At 37.3% G+C, this 27,687-nt stretch overlaps 1 protein-coding gene across 35 annotated transcripts in view; it reads left to right on the top strand.

Annotated features, from left to right (window-relative positions):
* The window catches only part of PPFIA2 (PTPRF interacting protein alpha 2), a 451,986-nt gene that overhangs the window by 110,467 nt on the left and 313,832 nt on the right, over positions 1 to 27,687 (top strand). The window lies entirely within an intron of this gene.

Genomic DNA, 27,687 nt, shown 5'->3' with positions numbered 1-27,687 from the left:
ATACCAAGAGTGAGGGAGAGCTCAAACTGAGTGAGAAATGACAATCAGCAGACATCAATCCTAAGATGGCACAATTGTTAGAATTATCTGACAAGCAGCCATCATAAAAATGCTTCAATGAGCAACTGTAAACATGCTTGAAAGAAATAAAAAATAAAATCTCAGTAAAGAAGTAGAAACTTTCTGGGGCTGGCCCCGTGGCTGAGTGGTTCAGTTCACGCGCTCCGCTGCTGGCGGGCCAGTGTTTCGTTGGTTCGGATCCTGGGCGAGGACACGGCACTGCTCATCAAACCACACTAAGACGGCATCCCACATACCACAACTAGAAGGGCCCACAACGAAGAATAGACAACTATGTACCAGAGGGCTTTGGGGAGAAAAAGGAAAAAATTAAAATCTTTAAAAAAAAAAAAAAGTAGAAACTTTCAGCAAAGTAATAGAAGATATAAAGGGACGTGAATGGAAATTTTAGAACTGAAAAGTACAATATCAAAAATAAAAACTCAATGGCTCAGCTCAACAGCAGAATGGAGAAGGCAGAGGAAAGAATCGTTGAACTTGGAGACAAAATCAATAGAGATCACCTAATCTGAAAAAGAAAGAGTAAATAAACTGAAAAACAAAACAGAGTCTCACACACATATGGAACTGAAACAGAATCTCTATCATTCATTTCGATGGAGTCCAAGAAGGAAAGGAGAAAGAGGGTGGGCTGGAAAAGTAGTCTAAGAAATAATGGCTGAAAAATTCCCATTTTTGAGCAAAGCCCAAATAGAATAAATTCAACAAATCCACACTAAGACACATCATAGTCAAATTTCTGAAAACAAAGACATAAAGAAAAATCTTGAAAGCAACCAGAGAGAAATGACACATTATCTATGCGAGAAAACCAGTTTGAATAACAGTGGAATTTCATCATAAACCTTAGACGTCAGAAGAAAGTGGTACAATATTTCTTAAGTGCTGTAAGAAAAGAACCGTCAACACAGAATCTTATATCCAGTGAAATTATCCTTTAAAATTGCAAAGAATAATCAAGATGTTCTCAGATAAGAGCAAAATAAGAGAATTTGGTACCCACAGACCTACTCTAAAAGAATGTCTAGAGGACATTCTCTAAACAGAAAGGAAATGAAAAAAGAAGGAAATTTGGAACATTGGGAAGGAAGAAAAAACATGGAAGGAGCAAAAATACAGACTTTCTTTTTCCTCTTGAGTTTTCAAAGCTATGTTTAATGATTGAAACAAAAATTATTACACTGTCTAATGTGTTTCTCTAAACTAATTATGATGACAAAGTCTATGAAAATTATATTATAATGAGCAGCATGTTCCTTCAAGGAAAATACTCTGCTGTTCTCCATAATAGGCAATGCAAAAGCCGCTGGGGGAAGGAACTGATTTTAACAATGTGTAAGACATGAAAATGACTCAATTTCAGGAAGTTATTAACAGCCTTCCCAGCTCTGGGGAACAGCAAGTTACAGTCGGATTGGGCCTCTTCATCAGTTCACCTGAAGGCCAGAAATATGCCTTGTGCTCTAAAAAGTACAAAACGAAAAGTGCTCAACATTTTTTCATTCCACAAAATAAGCTTACAGAAATCATTCTGCTTTTATGAAAAATGGGATTAGCTAATTGCAGCAGGAACATTCAAAGAAAGAGAGGAGACTTCTTGCCTTGTCCACAATTTTAAACCCTTAGCTATAAAATTCATATTGTAAGCTACAAAAAGATGCCAACCTTCAAACCAACAATTCAAGTAGAGCAGCTCGTGATAACAAAAGCCACTATTGCAAAGGTTGCAGACAATTCTATATTTGTGACAGGGCACAAAATCTGCTTTACTGACAAAAACAAATGATAATGTTACCGGACCAAACCTGAGTCGTTTCTTGGGAGTTAAACCAAACTGCATCAGAAGTAGTTGGTTCACAAAGTGAAACTTTTATTTGTGGCATGTAGCAAGGAAAAATGGAGGCCATAGGGAATAATTTCACAAAGCTATGTCCCCCTGAGCACAGGGAGGTGGTATCTTTATTCAGGGTAGAGGATGACTATTCAAAGGGGAAGTTTCATCATTGCATGTAGAGACGGGCATAAGCTTGCACATGCGTGGTTTAAAACCATGCTTTTACATACATTGCATCACCTAAAAATGCCTGCTTCACCCCTCCCAGAGGAGGGGAATTTACAGTGTTAATGAGGGCAGGTTACTTTAGTATAGCTCTCTGACTATCTGTGTAGGTGCCAATCTTGTGGTTGTATCTGGTCTGGTCTGGGCCAGTTCAGCACAACTGGGGTCCATGGTGATTGTTGCTTAGAGCTTTTTCCTGGAACATGGCTGAAAACCTCATAAGCTCAAGACCCCAAGGTGTTAGATAAGGAATACCTGCACCTTGCAAGAAGACAGGAGAATGAGGCCAAACATGAAAGTCAGATTTTTAAGCAGGCAAGAGAAGCAGGTTAGGGTCCGTGTCTAGTGACAGTAACCTTTCACTTACACTCTAAGCCATTCCAAGTGAACACCAGCTTAACACAAAGAGTACTCTTAAACAGATTTTTTGCTTCCAAGCCTTGCCAAGGAGTTGAGCAGAGTTTTAAGTACCTGGTTCTCTCATTTTTGGCATATATTTTCCTGAGCTACTAATAAAAAAATATAAACAATTTCTCTATTACCCTCCCCCTCATACACAATACAAAAATAAAATTACTTTAGATACCATCCTAATGAGGGATTTTGGCTAATGTATACTCTCCTACCTTGTTTAATGGTTTCTATTTAGTCTCATTATCTTCTTATATTTAATTATATAGTTTTCATCTGTATAAATATGTGATTCTTGTTTTTTTTTTAAAAAAGATTTTATTTTTTCCTTTTTCTCCCCAAAGTACCCCGGTACATAGTTGCATATTCTTAGTTGCAGGTCCTTCCAGTTGTGGCATGTGGGATGCCGCCTCAGCATGGCTTGATGAGCGGTTCCATGTCTGTGCCCAGGATCCAAACTGGTAAAACACTGGGACACCGAAGGGAACCTGCAAACTTAACCACTCAGCCACGGGGCCAGCCCCAATATGCGATTCTTAGTTTATTAAGATTTCTTTTTTTTGCTTATAAAATTCCTCCTGCCTGGAATATTCTATTCCTACATCTACTGTTGCCTTCTCTACTGGCAAAATCCTTTTTAGCTTTCAAGGACCAATGTAAAAGTCACCTTCTCTGGGAAATCTCTGCAAGTTTGGTTTTTTTTCTCCGCTGTCCTTCAAAAGAAAGCAAAAAGAAAAACCTAACTGTGATTATAGCGCTAGTTCTGTTACCTGAGTTCCCAGGTAGTCTTCAGAATATCCAAATGTCTTGTATCACATTGTATTAGAGTTGTTTGCATATCTGCTTCTCTACAAGGTTGTCAGAAAGTGAAAGGTGGGGACAATGACAAGTTTATCATCAAATCCCCTGTATGTAACCCAGGACCTAGCACGCGATTCTGGTTTATTAAATGTTTCTTAAGGGAAAATAGACCTTCTTCTGTCTGATCATCCTAAGCCTTTTGAGAGATTATTCTTTTATCTTTTGCATAAAAAAGAGAAATCCCAGATGTATTCTAAGTGTATGAGATTGGAAAGTGTTTTTTTTTTTTTCCTGTGCGTCCATTAAGGCAGAAGGGCACTATGATAAAACTAGCAACACTCCAAGATAGGGGAGTCAGGCAAACACCCACCTTCATTACTTATTAGATATGTGATCATGATCAATGTTTTTAACCTCTGCAAGACTCAGTTTCTCATTAATATATTAACTACTTCAAAAGAGTTGCCATGAATATAAAATGTGATAAACCAGGTAAATGAAGTATTAACAGAGCTTTTCACACAGCATAAGTGATCGTTGCATTTCCTCGTCAGACAGAAACTGAGATTCCCGTGGGGTCTCCAATGTGACTGAAAATCAGAGTGGCAAGAACTTTGATAGAGACCTGGCGGTTGTCCAGGGCCCAGGTGGCTGGGACCAGAAAAGAAGAACACAGCAGTTTGGAGCTACCGTGGCCCACTAGGCACTCAGGGCGCAGGAGACACCTCTGTAAAAAGGGGAGCCCTCACACACAAGCCCTCACATCCTGGCTTGCTTCTCTCTGCCTCAAAGAGTATAAGGAAGTGCATTTACAGCTTGCAGATTTCCTTTCTTATCCCTGTGACAGGGAGAGTTTAAACATATGATGCAATTTCTGTTGTCAGTTAAAGAAAACTAAGGATAAAGCCAAGGAATAAGAAACACAGAGAGAGCAGGAATGAGAGAGGAAAGGAATTCGGCCTAATGGAGTGTTTTCCTTTCCATCAAACTGCTATTTTCTTGTATTGCCTTGATCTGTTTGCTTGGTACTTTTGCATTTTTAACAATTTTAGTGTAGTGTGCCCTTCAACACTTCTAGATAGGAGATGATAATATTTTTGTATGTATATATCTATTTATACACATACACACTTACATACATATATATAGTGGGATTCATTATATGTTTTTCAAATGATGGAAGGATGATCTTTAAGAAAAATTAGGTAATTTCATCTGGTACGGTAACAAAATTAGCATTGCCAAATGTTTGTGGAATGATTTTGTGTGATATTTGTGATTACCGTAATGAAAACAAAAAACAGAGAACTGTAGTTTACTAAGTAGTTGATTACTTTCTTTTTATATTGAGAGTATTTCATGGTGTACAAATTACTTGAAATTAGAAAATACAAACTATTTTCTCTCTTCTGTGTTTTCTGTTAATACTTTCGAGAGTTGTATTTTGGTAAGAAATCTATTTTAGCACTATGCACAAACACATGTACAAAAGATGATTCTAAGAATGCTAGTTATATTTGTGAATAAGGACAGTGTTACTTCAGTGAAAAAATGTGTTCACCACACTATGTTGCATGGAATACGTGATATAAAGACGCATATAAAAGATATTTCTAAGAGGAAAAAAGAAATACATTTTAAAAATTTTACTATTTGTACATTTTAATGGTTTGCAACAGCAGAAACATATGGACTAAGTGAACATAGTATGTGTCTCTAAGAATGGACACAAATATTACTCACTCAATACATATTTGACTTGTCCTTGACTTAACATTACTGGTAGTAATAACTGACATGTACTGACTAGTTAACCTGTGCCAGGTATGTGCCCAGTCCTTACGCATTGTGTCATGCCACTAAGCCACATTACTAACTTAGAGGGTAAGTACTACGATTGTTGCCATTTTGTAGGTGAAGAGGGTTGTTTGGAGGTCATAACTAGAATAGGTCAGAGCCAGAACTGGAAATCAAGTCTGTTGAGAATGAAGGCTTTTCTCTTCCTCTTTTATTTTATTTAATTAATTAATTAATTAATTATTGACATATAGTTGACATACAATGTTGCATTAGTTTCTGGTGTACAACATAGTGATGTGACGTTTATGTATACTGCAAAATGTTCACCCTGACAAGACTAGTAACCAACTGTCATCATACAAAGTTGTTACAAGACTGTTGACTATATTCCCTATGCTGTACGTTACATCCCTGTGGCTTATTTATTTTATGACTGGAAGTTTGTAACTTACTCCCTTTCACCTATTTCACCCTTCCCTCCAAACCTCTCCCCTCTGGAAACCACCAGTTTGTTCGCTGTACCTGAGTCTGTTTCTGTTTTGTATTGTTTGTTCATTTGTTTTGTCTTTTTTAGATCCCACATATAAGTAAGATCCAAAAGACAACAAATAGCAAGTGTTGATGAAGATGTGGAGAAAAGGGAACCCTCTTGTGCTGTGGGTGGGAATGTAAATTGGTACAACCATTATGGAAAGCAGCATGAAACTTCCTCAAATCATTGAAGGCTTTGCTCTCGAACACAGTTTACACTGCTTAAATGTTTAGGAGCTATTGTAAAGCAATACGGGGATGAAAGTGTTACAGAAGCATAAACACTGACTAGTAGACATTGTGGTAATTATGTCGTAACTTGGTTGAGATGATATCTTCCAAATTTAAGGTTCAACAATTCATGCGTTAGATCTTCTAAACTTATTACCGGAAAAATGTTGAAAAAGAAGGAAAACAATTTTGAATCTTGCCCTTTGCCTCTGTATTTTTATATAACAATTTTATAATTTCATACAACATTGTCCGTTGTTTTCCCTTCATTTTAACACGTCATCGGACCTTTGGGTTAGGTGAGGAAGAGAATTAGCCACATAAATTGGACTCAGAAAGGATAATTTTCACAAGATGAGTCATTCATTCAATAAGAATTTTATTGTAGGGGGCAGCCTGGTGGCGCATTAAGTTTGCACGTTCCATTTTGTCGGCACAGGGTTCGCCAGTTCCGATCCCGGGTGTGGACATGGCTCCGCTTCTCAAGCAATGCTGTAGCAGGCATCCCACATATAAAAAATGAGTAGAAGAAGATGGGCATAGATGTTAGCTCAGGGCCAGTCTTCATCAGCAAAGAGAGGAGGATTGGCAGCGGATGTTAGCACAGGGCTAATCTGCCTAAAAAAAAAAAGAAAGAATTTTATTGTAAATATAGGTCCAAAATTTATACTGACTCTTAAGTCAGCATCTTTTTTCACCAAACACTGACAAATTCAATTGTATAATCCAAATTTTATATTCACCACAATAGCTAGAAATGTGTTAGTGTAAATATTGCTAGTAGCATTGAAATCAATATCTGATCATATAAATCAAGTTAAAAATTCAGCAGCCTTTCCATAGCAATGTTTCTACAAGAATGTGACAGAGCCTAGCAGCATGATTTTTGAAAAAAGAAAACATTGTGCAATTATACAGAAAATATTTTTCTATTTCATGATGTGTCTGAAATAGCTGTTAGTTGAGCTACAGTAGGATATTGCTTTTCTTTCTGATAGCTAAAGTAGAAGTCTTAGTTTTTGAAGTTTTGTGATTTTGCTTTGAGCTGCTGAAGTTAGTGATCCAGAAAACAAGGGAGATAATCCACCAGAAAGTCATCAGGATTAGAACATCAAGCTTTCAAAAGCAATCTGATGATGATGGAGTCTAAAGAATAATAATAATAGTAAACTATGATAATAGGAGATATTTTTCCTTTCTTTGGGTTTCCCAGCACCTGGAACTCTTCACTATGCTTGGGGAATTCCTCACCATAATCTTCTCCCACCACTATCTGAGTTTTAATTGACGTATGGCATTATATAAGTTTAAGATGTACAACAATGTTTTTTTCTTTAAATGTATGCTTTTCTTTTTTTGGTACGGAAGATTGGCTCTGAGCTAACATCTGTTGCCAATCTTCCTTTTTCGTTTCTCCCCAAAGCCCCAGTATATAGTTGCATATCCTAGTTACAGGTCATTCTAGTTCCTCTATGTGAGAGGACGCCACAGCATGGCTTGCTGAGCAGTGTGTAGGTTCACACCCAGGATCCAAACCAGTGAACTCTGGGTGGCCGAAGTGGAGCAAGTGGATTTAACCACTCGGCCATGGGCAGGCCCCCACAACATAATGATTTGATAGATGTATGTATTGTGAAAACATTACCATACTAAGTTTAGTTAACATCCAGCACCTCACATAGTTACAATTTTTTCCTTGTAGTAAGAACTTTTAAGATCTACTCTCTTAACAACTTTCAAATATATGATACGATAGTGTTCACTCTAGTCACCATAAGATAAATTTTATAACTGGAAGTTTGTACCTTTTGACCACTTTCACCCATTTCTCCTGCTTCCCAACCCCCACCTCTGGCAACCACCAATCTGTCTCTGTATCTATGAATTTGGTTTGTTTAGATTCCACACGTAAGTGAGATCAGACAGTATTTGTATTTCTCTGTTTGACTTACTTCACTTAAGATAATGCCCTGAAGTTTCATCCATGTTGTTGAAAATAACAGGATTTTCTTCTTTTTATGGCTGAACGGTATTCCACTGTGTGTGTATATATTCTGTATCCCTTCCTCTGTCGATGGGCACTTAGGCTGTTTCCACGTCTTAGCTATTGTAAATAATGCTGCAGTGACCGTGCAGGTGCAGCTGTCTCTCTGAGATAGTGATTTCATTTCTGTCAGATATATATCCAGAAGTGACATTGCTGGATCATATGATAGTTCTATTTTTAATTTTTTTTGAGGAACTTCCGTACTGTTTTCCATAGTGGTTGTTCCAACTTACATTCTCACCAACAATGCACAAGGGTTCCTTTTTCTCCACATCCTTGTCAACGCTTGTCACCTCTTGACTTTTTGATAACAGCCATTTTAACAAGTGGGCATTGATATCTCATTGTGATTTTGATTTACATTTCCCCGATGACTAGTGATGTTGAGTATCTTTCCATGTACCTGTTGGCTGTTTGAATATCTTCTTTGGAAAAATGTCTATTCAAGTCCTTTGCCCATTTTTAAATTGTTTGAGGCTTTTTTTTGCTATTGAGTTGTAAGAGTTCCTTATCTATTTTGGATATTAACCCCTTACCAGATATATGGTTTGTAAATATGTTTTCCCATTCCGTGGGTTGCCTTTTCATTTTGTTGGCTGTTTCTTTTGCTGTGCAGAGCTTTTTAGTTTGATGTAGTCCCATGTGTTTATTTTTTCTTTTGTTGCTTGTCTCACCATATCTATCAGGGGGAAGTGGAGCCTGTGTGCCCTCGAGTAGCCACAAAAATACTGACTTTTTAGGCTTTCATGTGGTTGGCCAGTAGCTGCATTTCCTGGATCTGGTGAGTGTGATGTACCTCATGAGGGCTGGAATTGAGAGCCACTGCTCAGAGAGGCCTGGGCAGTGGGGAACTGTGTTTGTTTCCTACTGCTACTGTAACAACTTACCGCAAATTTAGGAGGTTAAAACAACACAAATTTGTTATCTTACTTTCCTAGAAGTCAGCAGTCTGAAATTGGATTAGGGAGCTAAAATCAAGGTGTCAGCCAGGCTGTATTCCTTCTGGAGGCTCTAAGAAAGAACCCGCTTTCTTACCTTTTCCAGCTTCTGCAGTCCGCCTGCACTCCTTGGCTCTGGGCCCCTTCCTCCATCTCCAAGCCAGTAGTGTATCATGTTCAAATCACTCTCTCAAACTTATACTGCCTCCCTCTTTTAAGGACCTTTGTGATTACATTTGGGGCCACTGAATGATCTAAGATAATCTTTCTATCTCAAGATCCTTAAGTTCATCACAGCTGTAAAGCCCTTCTGCCATGTAAGGCAACATGTTCACAGATATCAGAGATTAGGATGTGAACATCTTTGGGGAGCCATTAGTCTGCCTACCATAAGAATCCTTTCTGGTGGCTCACCAGAAGCAGCAATATTTATTTCTTAGGGGCAGCAGTGACCTAGATCCTAGTGGGGACATTTGGAGTCCAGAGGAAGCTGTAAATTCAGTGGCATTCAGTTTTCTGTGACAACAGTGTCTTCATTCGATGGTTTTGGGGTAGATGTTTAGTGATTGGTGTAGTCTCAGTTACTCCCAAGCCTGCGGTCTTTCTTTGTATTTTCCAAGCCAGCTGCCTCAGTTCTTTTGGTGATTCTATGAGCTATTAAGTACCCTTTCCATAAATTCCTTTCCTGCTTAAGTTAATTAGAACTTTGACTGTATGGGAGAAAGGGCAGAGCACAGACCTTGTAGAAGGTATGTATGAGATAGATGATGTTTGAAGATGCAAGGTCCAGGCAAAAAGAAACCCCAAAACAAACAATTAAGAGAGTTTCCAGCTGTTAAAAAGGCTAATCACTGACTTATTGAATAAATATAGTGGAGATTAATTAGTTAATTTTATTCTTAAAGGCTTTTCATCTAAAAAATATTTTAAACTGCTCCTAGATTTTAAGTTGCTAAGTTGTTAAATCATACTATCAAAGCTCATTCAATGTAATCTTATTAAAGTAATTGATATAAAATCAATAAACATGTATATATGTCCTCAGATCTATATTATGTAAACATTTACTAAGTTTGTATAATCTAATTTATGTCCAGTTCTTACTATGATGTGACTATCATAGTTATCACTTTTACCTTTCTTCTTGGCACTTATCCCTTCTGGAAGAGGTAGAAAGGTCACCTAATTTAGTTTACCCAGGGGAGCCTGCTCAGCATCTCTCTGCCTGTGGTCCTTTTCCTCCATTCTCTTGGCTCTGGGCCAATCCTTGCTATTCCAGCACTGAAAACAACAGGAGACTGTAAACATCATGCGTCATTGTGTCCATTTGCTTTAAAAACAACTGCTTCTGAAGCTTGCAAATGTGACCAGGAGGGAGCAGCTTCAAAAAAAAGGGGACTCAATAGATATTTTAACTCACATCCTAGAAATCAGGTGCAGAAAGTGAAAAGCAAGACTGAAACTTTGCTAGTTAGTTCTTGCCAGTGGGAGGGAGGACGCATCTAAAATCGATGTTAATCAAGATCACCTGGCTCAAGCTTCTCATTTTACAAATGAGGAAACTGAGGCCTAGAAAGCTTCAGTAGCTGGCTCAGGATCAATACATTCTTAACAGCTTAATTGCCTCAGGCAATTCATAATAATTGTATTTGTATTATTTCTTAAGCTGTCTTCGAAAATAAGAGTACTTGGTTTATTAAGTATGTTAGGTGACCAAAAAGAAGTCCTTTGCTAATACGAATACTAGTTCTTGTCTAATTCTAATCTTAGATATTATTATTAGATCCTAAAATTTCTCTTTCTCCCAGAAATTATGTTAAAGATAGCACTAGAACTTCATTCTGTGAAATTAAATCATTATAGTAGTTTTAAGGATCAATGAATGTCCATGACTTGAAAGGAATAAATAACCATAACAAATCTCCATTTACTTATTTATCATATTTCTTGAATAACTTTATTGCAGTCATACTGAATTTTCAGAAATCAAGATTTTGCTTACAATTCACAGTGAAGAATATTCATGTAGATTTCATCTTGAAATATTACAAAGTGAATTTTAAGATATTAATAAGCCCTTAAAGTATTTACTAGATTGAAAAAAAAACAAAATATATGAAGCATTTTCATTTTTTTGTTAGTAGCATCACATATGGCCACAAGAGGGCAATCTATGAAAATAATTGAAATTCCGAGGAAAACTGCAGCAGCATTTAATATGTAGATGTTGTTATGTGGTATATTTGATCATGAGCTTAGGTTTAGTGTCAGAATATATGAGTTCCATTTTAACTACATAGATTTAACTTTTTTCCATACAGGAAAATTAAGACAAATTAAGCTCTACATTTTCCTTTAGGTTCTGATGTTGACAGCTATGCAATAGATACATCCCATATGTGACACTGGAATAAGATTACAACCTTGTAGTAATGTGTTATAAAACAGTTATAATGAGCTGTTAATACTGTCTTTGGAGAATAATAGTCTTTCAATAACCAAAATGACTCATTTTTAAAGATTTTCATGGATTTTGATGACCTTTGCCTAATAGCTGATAATGTCATTGCCTGCTTTCAAGCACATCACATAAGATTTAAGGCAAAAAAGGATCCCTTATGGATTAAGATCTCTCTTGATAGGTAAAAATAGATCGATTATTGTGTCTCTATTCCTATGACTCAGGAATTATAGCATACAAATAATTACATTTTATAGGATCAAAAGGAAAAAGTGTTTAGAGGATAAAGAATGATTTGGCATACCAAGCACTTCAAAAATTGCGTACCACCCTAAGCTCCCACCCCGACAATCCCCAAAATAATGCATATCATCTAAAATGTACATTTGTTTTTGTTCCTGAGGAAGTAATGCAATAGAATCTTCCAATTGAATTTCTGGAAGCTGGTGTCCTTTATGATAGCATCACCTTAATTCCTGCCAAGAACATGATGTTCAGCACACAATTCCAGTTTTATTAATTTCATTATTGTTTGCAGTTCTGCCCATTCTACCAGACATACTGCAGGGTGACTCAAACAGCTCAAGAGAGAATTTCTATTTATATTCAATATTGTGTCTATTTGGTTACATGCCTTAATTTTAAAGACTATATCATTTTTAAGTTTAATAAGGATGTAAATATAATACTGGATTAGATATTTTATAGAATCATATTTTGGGTAGTGCCTCAGACCTTGTAATATAGCCTTAAATTTGAGATTTTATAAGTCGAAAGAGGCTACCTTAGTAGAAAACATCCCTTTGATGTGCAAGGGAAAAAGCTTGAAAACAGCTTCTTTTTCAACTCACAGAGAAAAATCCTTTCAGGTAGCTTTAAAATCCTTTTGACCTAAAATAAGTCCTCTCCACTACCTTTAATGTTCCTATAATTAGGTAGGGTGTGAAACTTATGTTTACAAATTTGCTATAAATGATATCAGCATAAAGTGATAATCAAACTTAGAAAAGGAGTAACAAAAACTAGCTTTACATATTGTGCTCTAGAAACTCGACATTTCTATCAACAAAATAAGGCTCTGTGGTTGGGTTTTTAAATAAAATCTGATCATTGCTATTACTACTGAGAATTATTGATCCCTCTTTCTGTGATGTATGTGTTTTTCTTCCTATCACAGACACCAAAGTTACAGCACATAAAAGGATTATGAAGAGCAAAATAGAAGAGAGGGAAGAAATTCAAGAGACAGGAATAATCCTTAGAAAAATGCTAGAGAATAATAGAAATAACATATATATGAAAGCAACAAATCTTTGATTTAATTACCCATAATGCTAATTATTTTCAAATAAGATGTCCAAATACAATCTTCTCAAGAACTCTCTTAGGTATGTGTTATTATAGGTAGTTTACAGCCTTAGAAACCATGATTTTAAAAGTTAAGTTTCTTGCCCAGAGACACGAAATAGCCACTACACAGAGTAGCAGAGCCAGGATTCAACTCACAGCATCTGATTTCAATGGATGATTACTATATGTGTGTATGTGTGTGTGTATTTTGCTCTTGTGAAAGTTCTTAATGGAAATCACTAAGCTACCAGAATGTTTGAGATCAACAGATTTCCTGGATATTAGTAATGCCTAATAGAAAGAAGAGGCAGAGAGAGAAAGGATGTGAAAGGAGGAAAAGTAGAGGAAGAGGAAGAAAGAGGGATATAATTTGCCAGGGTTAGAGGTGGAGAGATTTGGGTTCTGTATCTGGGAGGCATCAGAGTGCAATGGAGAGCGAGCGGCCACTTCCGTACACACATGCTCTCAGTCATCTGCATTCCATGCTAAACCGCTCTCCACAGGTGCGCTCAGCTCTTGTGGTCTGTGCAAAAGCTGCCTCACCCAGTCACCAAATGCAATAAGGCTTCCTCTCAGATGTTACAGCGATGTCGGTCAACTTTGACCAAATTTCTAAAGCTTGTTCACGCCTCTTTTCAGGCTTTTTTTTTTTTTTTTTTTAACTGATATATTTTTGCTAAGCCTGACCAAGGAACCAAGGAAGATCATAACATGACACCACTCTGTCAAAGACACCACTCTTGAGTTTTGACACATAGCTTTCTATCACACTGAGTTTTCTTGTCTTCTGGGGGCGCCATCTGAAGGGAGTTCAAATTTCAGTGATGAGTCTGAGCACTGTATCTGAAGTCAAGCATGATTTTTGTCACCAAATCTCTTGTTTCAGGACATATTATAGGCTTTGAATTCCACCTTCACAGCTCTGTCCAAGTGCTTAGGACATGTCCATGCAAACTGGCCATATTATAGACAACCTTGAGGTGAGACAGTTACTGAGATTGATAAGCTTAGGCCCGCCAGGACCCTGGTTAAGGTGTGTAAGTCCACAAGTTTAGCCACTAGGCCTTAATCTGAGTCCAGTTCTCTCTACAGGCTATACACGATTAGCATGAGCTGAAGAGATACATTTCTGATCTCCCAGAAGCCTCATGCTCTTTAGATAGAGCAGAAGTTTATGTATATAATTATATTATATACTATATATATTCATACAGACTAATGTTGTATATGTATAATATATAGTCCTTTTTCTTAGAAAAATAAAAACAGTTTTATTTATTTTAACGATAGTGACATGTCCCATACAGTCATAAATTTTTATTTAAACAATCATGTTTTTTTTTTTTTAAAGATTTTATTTTTTCCTTTTTCTCCCCAAAGCCCCCCAGTACATAGTTGTGTATTCTTCGTTGTGGGTTCTTCTAGTTGTGGCATGTGGGACGCTGCCTCAGCGTGGTCCGATGAGCAGTGCCACGTCCGCGCCCAGGATTCGAACCAACGAAACACTGGGCCGCCTGCAGCGGAGCGCACGAACTTAACCACTCGGCCACGGGGCCAGCCCCTAAACAATCATGTTTTTGAGCCAAGTCCCCCTGGAATGCCTCAGGACAACACTTTGCAAGACAGTGGTGAGCCTAGGGTAAATTCTAGTACCACTTCAGAGAGTCAAACTGATTAATTTATATGAGCCCCATCATAGCATCATTACCTCTATGCTTTACCAACCTGAGGTAATGTCGTTGTACATGAAATTTGCCTAATTTTTCACATTTCAACAGCCTATTTAAGTTATTCTGAAATGTTTTTTAGTATCACAGTTAATTGCAGGATGGCCCAAGCCTCTTCGCTTTTGCAAATTTATATCATTTAACACATGAAAAGATTTTTTGGTTTGTATAACCTGTAACTTAGAAGTAGTTACTTCTACTATCAAAATTCTGAAAAAGACCAAAACTGGTATGTCATTGTCTTAATTCTGGTTGCTGTCTAAGGTAAAATTTAAGCAAATCTTTAGGCTATTTTGTCATCATCCCTATCATGATTAGTTCTTATATATAAAATTGTGACCTGGGACAAGTGCTAAAACAATATACAGATTATAGGATTGGCCTCACCCTGAACCAAAGAAGTTAATAATTAAGGAGTAGGGTATATGGAAATTAGCAAGGATACATCTCTCTGTGTTTTCCTGGATTTGCAAGTTCGTATGTGGTTGTCAACCACTCTAAGAAGTGTATTTTGAAGTGAAGTGCTTGTAGATGTGAAGACCCATTTTCCAACCCACTTGTCTCTTCCATCACACCTCTTCCTTCTTATTCACCATTTCACCTGGAATCTTTCCCCTTGGCAAGGGGAAGATAGATTAATTGCAATAACCAATTAGTACAAAATAAAATGACAGATGATTCACTATAAAGGATTTTTGGTGTAATGTTTCGATCAAGAAAATAGTGAAAATTGTTTTTTGTTGTGTTTGTGTGCGTGTTTTCTTTTTGTACAGCTATTTAAATATTGCCAAAATGTAGCTGCCTTGTTTACAGCAAATAAAAGAGTACTAAGTAAAATTTGCCTTTTTTAACCCCAATATCACAATCTTACTTTCATCACATCCTAAGTAGAAAATGATGTGGTTAACACTTCTCTGTTCAAAATAGACTCCAAACTCATAAACATGATATCTTTAGCTAACACATAATAATTTCCATTTAAAAAATTTCCTGGTGTCCTGATTTATGTAACTTGGAATCTAGTTATTTAAGTATGCTTGCGTAAGTTATTTTAACTAACATGTATCACTACATCACACACTATATATCCTGATGTCTATGGTTCTTCATAACAGTGCAAAAATAGGAATCTTTACAATTAACCATTCAGTAAATATTGGTTTAACTCTTTCTACTCATAGATGATACAGTCATGAGTAAGAGATTTTTACTCTCATGATGCTTACAGTCTCTCTTCATAGCTGAAGAAACAAAAATATAGATGTCTGCTGTATTTTATGATTCAAATATCAATATCTTAGTGCTAAAGGTTAATAAGTCATTATCCCTGCTCTTTAAGAGAACTGATACTGACTTGAGAGAGTATGCAAATAAATCTAATGTAAGAGATACAGTTATAAGGCTTATAATGAAACTATGAACAGAATGATCTGGATGTATACGAGGGGGAGAAATTATACCACTGTGGCTAGAGGATTGAATGTAAGAATGGATAATTACTATAGGAACATTTATATTTTTTATTGAATGGATAATTACAACATGGTAATTACACAAGGATTGATTGCAACTATGATAAACTGAATTATTTAAGATGCAAGATTTTCCTTTTCTCTCTCCTATCTTACACACACTCACACTCAGGCTCACACACACACTCCTTTTTTTTTTTTTTTTTTTTTAAGATTTTTTTTTTTTTTTCCTTTTCCTCCCCAAAGCCCCCCAGTACATAGTTGTATATTCTTTGTTGTGGGTCCTTCTAGTTGTGGCATGTGGGACGCTGCCTCAGCGTGGTCTAACGAGCAGTGCCATGTCCGCGCCCAGGATTCGAACCAACGAAACACTGGGCCGCCTGCAGCGGAGCGCGCGAACTCAACCACTCGGCCACGGGGCCAGCCCCCACACTCCTTTTAAGAATTCAAAGTTGAATATTCATTTCTCTTTGGGTCACCTGCAAACAGAATTTTCACTACTCAATGGTTCTGTTTGCTTGTAGACTTTTTGTTTTGTTTTGTTTTAACCTGCTTTGACACACGTTTCCTCTGAGTGAAAAAACCTAATGCTGCCTAACCATGTTTTATGGCTTTCTTCCTTCCCTAATCACCCCTGATGATTATAGGCTTAGGAAAAGTTAGAAAATTCAGTTTCTTAACTTCTATAGTTTGTTTTGATTACCAAATATTATGTTCCTATTTTCACCAAAAAATGTAGTATGTTTTCTATAATTTGAGAGTAACTGTTTTTTCCTGAAAAGTGAATTTTCCTTTTCAGGCCTCCTACCTATGCAAGTCCATAATTCTACTATGCAAGTAGTTTGTTTAAAGAGGAAATTTTACTGACCAGTCCAGGGAATAGTGTTGCCGCTTTGGCTTGTGTGTAGTAACTGGTGTTTGTTCATTCAACCAATATCCACTGAGCTGCTACTTTATGTGAGGCACTGTTCCAAGCACTGAGGCTACAGCAATGAGCCAAACAAAATTCTCTGCCATTATAGAATTTACATAATTCTGGTAAGAGGCAAACATAAGTTAGTTTCATTCTATGTCAGGCTTTTGCATTAGGCTCATACAAGAAAAAGTCCAGAGATGTATCTAGATCATCAGGACATTCATTCTTCTTTTGAGTATCTGGTTTTAGGAACTGTACCCAGAAATTCATAGGATGCAATTGTGCGTATACTGCATAGGCTGTCTGAAAACAGGCTGTAGTGGGAGTCTTGGACTGTAAATGTAAGTCACTCTGACATCTTTGGCAGATCACTTAACTGCTCAAGTTTGTAAACTAGTGATACGTCTTTCAGCCTTAGACAGAAAAATTAATTTCCCAATTCCATATAGTAGATGGATAAAATTAATGATATATCATTTTAGGTCATTATAATTGCCTAAGATACTCATCATTTTAATGAGCCTTTATAAATACTGATTTAGATTTCTCATGACACTTCTTCCTTTTTATCTACTCTTTTAAATTAGTTCCATACATTTTGAGCATCTCTATTTTCACTGTTTGAATACCTTCTGAAAGTCTCACATCTCTAAATAAGCTAAAATATTCCTCTTGAGGGATCCCACAAGATTGCTTTCCTATTCACACTCCCACTTAGCTCTGGCAAGAAAGCTAATCTCCCATCGGATTAAAACAGATTGCTACTGGATACAATCGGAGCTTCATTATCATGCCTGCTTTTCATTGCCTCTTTCTTTCCCAAGGTATTTGGGAAAGAGCATTTTCACTGTCTTCTTTTTCTTTTTTTTTCCCAAAAAACTTTCAAATGTTTCTTTTTACCCCCATACTTTAGAGTTAATGTGTTTCTGAAAAGGATAAACCTCACATTATAGATGTATTCTTATTCACATCAGTTTAATTTTCTTCTAGACTATAAAGTTTTCTCCTTGTTTAAACTATAATTTATTTAAAATTATTGCTAGGTGTCCCTGATCATCCACAATATGCTTCCTGTAGTTTTGGAGGTTTTACAACCGAAATGTACCCCTTGGCACTGACATCTGACACTCCCAGTCTATTTTGAGTGTTGGTGTTGAGCCTGTATCACATTGCAAGCACGTGTCCTTTATTAATTTTGTTCCCATCCCAACCCTCCATTAAAAGTCAGAATAGGAAAATAGTGCTATGGTAATTTGTCACTTCGTTGGTCGTCACAGTGGATTTGGGTGATCTGGTTGGCAGGAAGATACCACCTCCTTTTCCAGTCCACCTGGCTTACTATCCAAGTTATCAGCTTGGACAAGACACTGCCCTCTCCAGATGGGAAAGGCTCTTGCTTCAGGCAGGAGCCTCGGAGTGGACTGCTTCACTGGTGAAACACCCCATTCTATGTAATGCTTACTGGCCTCTCTTTTTAGCTCCTTTTGCTGGCCCTTCCATGTGTCACTGGACTCTTTAATAATGGGGTGCTGGATGACTCAGTCTTTGGACTTCTCCTCTCCTCTCCCTATATTTACTCCTTTAAGTCTATATACTGAAGACTCCAAAATGTATAGTTCTTTCCAGGACTCTCCACTGAAATCCAAGCTCATATGTCCAACTACCTGCTTAACATCTCCATTTGAATGTGTAATAGATATCTGAAACTCATCATGTTGGAAACTGAACTCTGGGTAGTCATCCCCATCTCAGTTTGTGGTAGCTCCATCCTTCCATTTGTGTTGGTAAAATTCTTGGAGTTATGCCTGTCTCTTCTTTCCCTCACCTTCAAATCTACCTTCTAAATATTTTTAGAGTCCAGCTATGTCTCATAACCTTCATCAGCACCACTTTGGTCCAAGCCACCGCTGGCTTCCACCGGCATGGCCTCATAACTTGTTTCCTTTGTTCCACTCTAACCACCCTCCTCATGTTTTATTCTCAACCAGAAGCCAGAGTGATCCTTTAAAAATGTTGGTCAATCATTTAATCATGTTGTTCCTCCTTTCAAAGCCTCCCCACCCTGCTTCACCATCTTACTAAGAATAAAAGTCAGTGCCCAGTTAATGCCCAGTAACAACAAACACAATCTGGTTTCTTGTTCTTTCTCTGACTTCATCATCTACTGCTCCCTGCTCGTGGACCCAGCTAGGATACATTGCCCTCCTTGTTCGTCAGTCACCCTTTAGGTATGCTACCACCTCAAGACCTTTATGTTTCTTCTTTGCTCTGTCTCTTCCTTTGATACCTCTGTGGCTCTCTTCCTCACCTCAAGTCTATTTCTGTTCAAATGTTACTTTCTCATTGAGACCTTCTCTACCTACCTTAAAAATAATTCAGCTCTCCTATTCATCCCTGCTTTTCTTTTTTTCCTCCATAGCACTTGTCACCTTCCAACATGCTGCATAAATTCCTTACTTATTCTGCTGAAAGATAAGCTCCATGAGAGGAGTATTTTTCTATTTTGTTCACAGTAGAATCTTCAGCAAGTCAAACAGCTTTAGGAATTAAAAAAAAAATTGTTAAACGAATAAATGGCCTTTCCTTATGTTATTTCCTTTAATATCTAAACAATATATCTCCTTTATCATGGGTATCCCTCACTGCCTTAAAATTTCTGAAGATGTCAAAGGGGATTTTAAATTTCCCCGTCTCATTTTCGTGCTTCCAGTTCATGCTGCAGGCTCAGTTCCAGTGACCTCAGATACTCTCAGCCCCACTCCTACCAGATCCTGTCCTCAACCTGAACCTCATTCACTCATGCGTGGAGGCATCCGGATCACCTTCCTTCCCCAACGTGTCATTAATGCAGGTTTTCATAGGGAATTTTGAGATAACAAAGGATATTACATCACCAAACAAAAACAGTTTAAAATCAATGGTAGACGTAATAGTTCATAAAATTTATTGGGCATTCTCTGCCTCAAATTATGTCTTTCTGGCTGTCTATCACCTTAAGCTTTGGATATTTGTTTATATCTTTATGGTTCCGCATTTTAGTTATAACCTAATTATCAAAATACAAAAGTTGGTGCGTTAAAACTATTTACGCAGTCTTGATCCATTTCAGCACACCCACTTTGGATCCAAAGGAAAAATTTGAGCCATATGAGCCTTTATTGTTTGGAGCTTTTATGAATACATTTTTTCCTTTAAAATGTAAATTATAGGTTGAGTTGTGAGGTATTTTACTTTTGATATGTTTCTTTTTTATCCTCTTTCAATAAGGAAGTTAACGTGCGTGATTAACCATGCTTTATAGATCTGTTTCACTAACCCTTTAAGTGTCACTATAATCAGATCAAAGCTCCTAAGAACGGAAGGAACATTTACCGGTTCAGATGCCCCCAGTCTATTACCAGAGAAAGACATTTTTCTTCATTTCGAGTCCAAAGAGAAGAATATAGTAAGTAGCATATAAGACAAAAAAAAAAAAAAAATCTAGCTTCTATGACCATTATTGAATGGTGATTTAACTCAAAAGAGGCAGTGTGATGATCTATATAAACAATCCTTGTGTTTTAATTTTTTTATTGAGTTAAAAGTGTTATAAAACATTATATAAGTTTCAGTTGTACAACATTATCATTCGACATCTGCATACACTGGTAAGTGATCACCATCAAAAGTCTAGTTACCATCCACCACCATACAATTTTTATAATACTATACATGCAGAGTTTTTAATAATTAAAGGTGCCTTTTAAAAAATAATGATATCCATCTTTCGAATTGTTGTATCCTCACGCATTGTCAAATTACTGTGTGAGTAACATCATTTTAGAGGTTTGGAGAGTCATTATTTTCTACATGAGAAGTGCCATGGGCATCGAAAGCAGAATTGTTAGATATGAAAATATTTCCCAATTACAGAGAAATAATATATGGCTGATTAAGTTTCAGTTTTCTTTCCTCTACCTTTTACATTTGACAACTTTTAACTGAAGCTAATTATTACTTACAGTCATTTATTCAATAAATATTTATTAACAACTTTATGCCAAACATTGTCTTAAGAACTGGGAATACAACAGTTAATAAAACAGAAGAAAAGATCTATCCCCTCATAAAAAAGAATAAATATATTCACTATATATATATCATAATATAATACATATATAACAATATGTTATATATAAATGTTCATTATATATACACATACGCACATACATATGGTGAAAATGCAATGAATAAAATAAAGCTGATTAAGGGAATAGAATATGGGAGTGGGGCATACTTTTTATGCTTTCTTCAGATAAGGACTTTCAGAAGTGTTGACGTTTGCATAGACACTTAAATAACTGATAAAGGAAACCATATAAATATTGGGTGGGCTGGGGAGAGAGAGCCAGGCAAGAGGAACAGCTATTGCAGATACTGAGGGGAGAAGTTGCTTAATATGAGATGTGAAATCACAGCTCAGTAATCCCTTCTTCCCTTGCTGTAGTTCCTGTCCCCCTCGTTGCGCTTATCCCCTTCTAACATACAGTACAATTTACTTATTATGTTGGCAGCTTCTGCACTTCTTCCCGCTACAGTGAAAGCTCTATAAGGAAGGATGTGAGTCTATTGTGTTCACAGATATATCCTAAATGCCTAGAATAGCATCCAACTCAGAGCTGGTGCTCAACAGATCTTCACTGATATTATGTTCCGGGAAATGAACCGAGACTGTGTGGCCAGTGGCCAGTGTGTAAGGGCATGATAGCATGAAGTAAGGACCGAGAAGGCCAGGGCCATATATTGCATGGCTTTCAATTTTTTTCTGAAGTATGATAGTAAGCTATTGGGTGTTGAGAGTAGGGGAATGGAAGGGTCTCATTCACCTATTTACATATGTTACAGGCTGCTGTGTGGAGAACACAATCCACATTCTCCAGCAGCTCCTACTTGAGTAGATAGGCACACCAACATGCTGGTAACTCACCTACTGCAGACCTTAATAAAGACTACAGCTGAAGTACAGACTGATGGTGCAAGAATGAAAAGATTCCTAACTCTGGACTGGTGAGACTTCACAGAAGAGGGAGCGCTGGAGCTGGATCTTGAATATGAGTAAAAAGAGAATTCTGGGCAACAGAAAATGGTTGAGAAAGGGATGAATACAACACAATCTATTGATAAAAAAAGAAATTTGGAAAGTAGAAGGTTTTGATTCTGAGTGACTAAGAGGGTAACAGTTACATTAAGTGCTTTACATACATCAGGTAACAATTTTCACAGCACTCCAATGAGTTAAAACCTATTTTAATCTCCACTTTTCAGAGAAGAAAACTGAGGCTCAGAGAAGCTAAGTCAAAGCTATATTCTTCAAGAAAGTAGCAGAGGGGGGATTTGAATTTGGATCTGTTTGACACTAGAGCCCATGTACTGAGTTGATGATTTAATAATAATAATAATACAATCAGAATTCAAAGAAATATTCAATTCCTTGCACCTAATCAGTTCAATCAGATTAATATTTGTTTTGCATGACTGAGGCTGCCAATGTAGATAATGCTGTGCAAGGCACCATCATCATGATACTGATTATGTCCCTTTTTGATATTAAAGCAAAGCATTTATAATAAGAATTTCTGCCTTTGTTATTAAATGTTAATATTTCTATTCCTTTCATTTTTTTGTGTGTGGTGAATGTAAAGTACTAAGACAGATAAATTGAAGAAATTAATGTATGCTCATAATTTATCTTGACACAATAAACTCCTAATTCTAAGTCTGCATGGCCTCCTAATGAGCAAGCTGCAAAACTGTGACTTGACCATAATCGTTTAGGTGTCTACATTCCCAGCTAAGAGGTTGTGATCTGGGACATTTTTAATAATTCACTGCTGATATGTTTGAAATGAAGTTTTGCTGAGGTCATTCCCTGTCTAAGTGATGTCTAACCTTTTCATTACTTATCTGGTTATTGGACTGAAGAATGTACTAATAACACAAAATTGGTCACAAGACCTGGACTTAGAAGAGAGGGTCAACAAGGAAAATAGAATTTAATGAAGAAACAGGTGAAAAGATTGACTTCTCAAAGAAGCAGTATTAGCCAGCAAATTTGGAGGATAAGGGAACACCAGATCAGTCTTTCTCAGTCTCATTCACATTATGGCGCAAATAGAAAACCATGATGTTTCTCCATCATGCTCATGTAGACAGGGAAGGAAGCTCTGGCCTGGAATTGAGTGACTCAGGAGCTCTGGAAGCCCCAGGATTGGATGAGTCACCTTGAAGGTGAGAGGCCAGTGCTGAGCACACCTGTAACCTATTTGCAACATCCTGTGAAGCTCTGCCCTAGTTGGTGCAGAAGGATTCATGACAAGACCAAGAAGAGCAGGCCATTTTTCTCTCTCTTATGTTCAGTCTGACTGTAAAATAAAAGAATTGCACTATGTCAGTGGTCCACTTAATCCTGGTTGCACATTGAAAAACACCTGGAAAGCTTTAGAAAAACACTAATTTGCATCCTTAAACTAGTTAAACCAAGATGACTAGAGGTGAGGCCTAAATGTTGGTTTTTTTTTTTAAGCACAGTAGAAGATTCTATGTGAAGAAGATTCTACTGTATTAGAGGACCCCTAGGGTCTATCTCTAACCATCTGGGATTTTAAAGAATGTTAGAAGATAGCACCCAAAGTTTGTAGAGGCCAGTGAATATGTAGATGTTTTAAAAAGAAAATCATGGAAAACCCAGAAGAGAGACTGTCCCGGAAAAGAAGTTGCAAGCCATCACTAATGATGTCCAAGAAGATCCCTGGGTAGACTTTAACTTGCCAGGAAGGTTCTCTTTCTCCCTGTGCCTAAATTCAAGTGGGAATATCAATCTCAGATTTTGAGATGAGAGAAAAAGAGATAAGGATAGGTGCAAATACGTGTAAGCTTGTAAAGAAAGAGATTTCATTATAAAACTGTCAACTGTTAATCTGTGGAGAGTGAGTGAGCAAGCAGTGGAGAGAAGTCTTGAACAGACTGGAGAAAGGTTTATCAAACTACCATGAAAGGAAAAGGGGAGATAATGAGGGGCCAGGCAGCATAGAGGGCAAGCTTGACAGGGCATTCACTGTCTGATGTGCTCCAACAGCACATGTCAACTTAGGTTGTAACAGAGAAGCTGGACAACTGGATTCATACAATTCTTTACTGAATGGGTCAAACGAGAGTATATTAGGAAAATAGGGTGAGGATATTGACAAGAGAATGAAAGACACAATACACCATGGATTCTTGGTTAGGTATGGAGAGAGTGAAGATAGAAATTGCCTGATAAATTGGGAGAGAACTGGGTCAGATGATGTCTACTTTCATGATGTCCAAAAATATATATATAGTTGAAATAAAAGAATGTGAGAATGAGAGAATGGAGAGTCATGACCCTGGGGAACACAATCCCCTTTACTCTGTGTCGCAGGACCCCCAGTGGAGTAATACTCCTGGCCTCACTTGTACTCCTTCAGGAAGAAATAAATTCCTTGACAAGGGAGTTTCAGAGAATGAACTGGGCATGTGTGTCTTATCCTTTTTCTCTCTCTTGTTATCAATCTGGGGAACTGGCTGCCTCCAGAGAACATGCATTCTAAACTGCTTTCTGCCATGCTGTAAGCTTTGCAGCTTCTCCCAACCCAGTCCTCGATAGCCAAAGCCTTTAATTTAATGAGGTAAAGTCAACTGATTTGCTTGCATGCCTGAGCTATGTTCTCTCTTGCTCTCTCTCTCTCTCTCTTTTTTTTTTTTGGTGAGGAAGATTGGCCCTAAGCTAACATCTGTGCCAATCTTCCTCTATTTTGTATGTGGGACACTGCCACGGCATGACTTGATGAGTGGTGTGTAGATCCACACACGGGATCCAAACCTCCAAACCCCGGAGCCACTGAAGCAGAGCATGTGAACTTAACCACTGTGCCACTGGCCCCTGAGCTATGTTCTTTAATGTGGGTATGTTTTATTGTTCTCCCTCTCTCCTTCATGACTGTTTCATGCCATCCCTCACTTCTCAAACATTGAAAATCTCTCCCTCAACCTGACTCTCAGCTGATGTCCTTGCTTCCTAAGTTTCTGAGAACTCGGAAAAAAAACGCCCACCGCTATAGTTACCAGCATGGGAACCCACATGCTCTGCCCTCGTACCTGTTATCACAGATGGTGTTGTCTTCCTCCCCAGAGCCAATCTCTTCTCTTGTGGATTCTGTCTCCTTTCGTCTGCTCAAGGACATCGCTCCAGAATTTCGCCTCTTTCCATCTTACATCATCAATTTTTCACCTTCTATGAGAGCCTTTCCCTCAGCACAATATGTTCTTATTTCTCTTTCCTTTCCTTACCATCCACTGTCTTATTTCTTTGGTTCCTTTTGCAACAATGTGCTTTAAGAGTGTTGCATAAACACACAGTTTCCAATTTCTCTCCTTTCATTTTATCTGAAACTTACTTCAGTCAGGCTTTTCTCCCAACCTTCCACTAAAGCCACCCTCCGTATCGCTGAATCCAGTCACCAGTTGTCAGTCTTCGTCTTAACTGACCTCTCAGCAACTTTTGATCACCTACTTGATTCATTTAACCACTGGACTTTCAGGACACATCTCCTCATGGTCTCCCCCCACTTCACCAATCGCTCCGACTCGTTCTCCTTTGCTCGTCTCCCAGGACTCGTTTTGTTGGAGTGCACCAGGGCTTGGACTTGGGCCTCTTTTCTTCTCTATTTGCGTTCATTTCCTGATGACTTCATTCTAGCCTTTTGGTTTTCGGTCTGTATGCTAATGCAGCCTCCAGATTGGTATATTCAGCTGCCTATGTGACATCTCCATTTTGATGACTAATAGAAAACTTAAACTCATTATTTGCAAAATGGAACAACTGAATTTTTTCCAAGCCTGCTTCTCTCAGAGCCTTCTCTATCTCAGTTGGTGGCAATTTCATTCGTCCACTGCTCAGGCCAAAAACTTGAGCGCTGCTTGGGCCAAAGACCTCGCACTTGTCCTGGATTACTTTCTGCCTTTCACAACCCACATCTGACCCATCAGGAAAATCTGAACACTTCCACAAAATTAAAATAAATAGTCCAACAGATAGCCAGTCACCTGAAAATTCTTTGATGTATGACATCAATTAATCAATCAGATATTTATTAACCTCTTTTTCATATTCTGTACTGAATTAAAATCAATGGCAGATAAAGGAGCCAAAGTGGAATTTTGAATTACAGTGTGGCTTTGTGTCACGTAGACCTGATTTCAAATGATGTGATTTTCCCACTTACTAGTTGTGTGATCTTAAACATGTTGCATGGTTTCTCTAAGATTCAGTTTCCTTATATATAATTGAGGAATAAATACCTTCTTTGGAGGATTTTGTAAAAGGTAACACTACATCTGGCATGTAATATCATTTAATAAATGGTAACTATTGTGCCGTTGTTCTTGCTCTTGATAAAAATAAAACAGGATAGTGATTGGCTTTGTCTCCCAAAGAAAATTCTTGGAAAAAGTAAAATTAAGGAAGAAATGATGTACTTGCTACCATGGCAACAGTGGCAGTAGAGATCTCGATGAGTCAGAAAGAAGTCTAGAGATTGCTTTAGTCTACTCCACAGTTTTGCCTAATATTGCCCTTGTTCCTATATTCTTGCAATCTTTCTAATTGTACTTATGGGATTATTAATGGAGTGTCCATCCATATAAATTAATGAGGTAGATGAAGCAATGACATCCTGTCATAGAACTTCAATGTGACTTCTTTAAACCAGGCTGATGACACATATTTCAGAACATGAGATAAACTTAACAAAATATAATGAAATTATTGAGTTGTAGAATTATAGAGTTCTAATAAACTAATATTTTTCTGTTAAAGGAAACAAAACAAAACTCAATCCTGAATTTCATACAATTTAATTTTTGTAATTTAAGCATAAAGAAGTTCATGGACTATCATCACAATTTATTTAAACTTTTGTGAAAAATGTGACTCAAGCAGAGAAACCAAAGTGAAAGACAATTTTAGTTCTGAAAACTCTACCTGTGTATGTATATATGTGTATGTCTTTATATGTACATACATGTGCATACAGACATACACATATATGTATGTGTATAATACACACATATACATATATACACACATGTACATACATGCATATGTATAAAACTTTATGAGATTGTGTTAAAAAATACAACACATTACCATCAAGATGTGTATTAAAGCCAGATTTAATATTTTTGTCTTGCTGTAAATGAATGAAAGCTTGTAAATTTCAATGTACTTGAGTTTTTTTTTTTTTTTTGGTCTACATGCCTACAAATCTTAAGGATTATAAAGATTGTCTTGATTTATTTGGGACACCCTCAGTGAACGGTTGGTTAGCTAAAGAAATCTCTTGGGCTTGGAAGAAAATCTCTGAGGAATTAGAAGTTTCTTTTTATTAGGATCTCTAATCCGAGTTCTTACTGCTAGAACTGATGACAAACTGTTGGATAGAGCTTCTCATTGGTGTACTACAAAATATAGTCTTTTCCCTCAGTTCACCTGCCCTTGATTTCTGTTCTAACTGTAACAGGTGTCCGGCACATCGTGGATCCTCAATAAGGATTTGTTGAATAAATGGGAGAGTGAATAAGTGAATGAATGAGCCCTACAGTCTTGTGCACAGCCAGCTATGACTGTCAGGAAGTAGGAGACTCAGAAGCAGGATGTAAAAGTAAACTTAGGATTTTGACTGTCTACACGGGGTCATGTTTGCTGCATCTTATAGAACTTGCGCTAAAAGATGAGGATACAGATATAGATAGAGGTGCAAAATAATATATATTTAGATAGATAGATAGATAGATAGATAGCT

Source organism: Equus caballus, chromosome 28 (assembly GCF_041296265.1).
Source record: "Equus caballus isolate H_3958 breed thoroughbred chromosome 28, TB-T2T, whole genome shotgun sequence".
Classification (NCBI taxonomy): Eukaryota; Metazoa; Chordata; class Mammalia; order Perissodactyla; family Equidae; genus Equus; species Equus caballus.
Note: the sequence above shows the minus strand (reverse complement) of the source record. Positions and strands in the feature narration are given on the sequence as shown.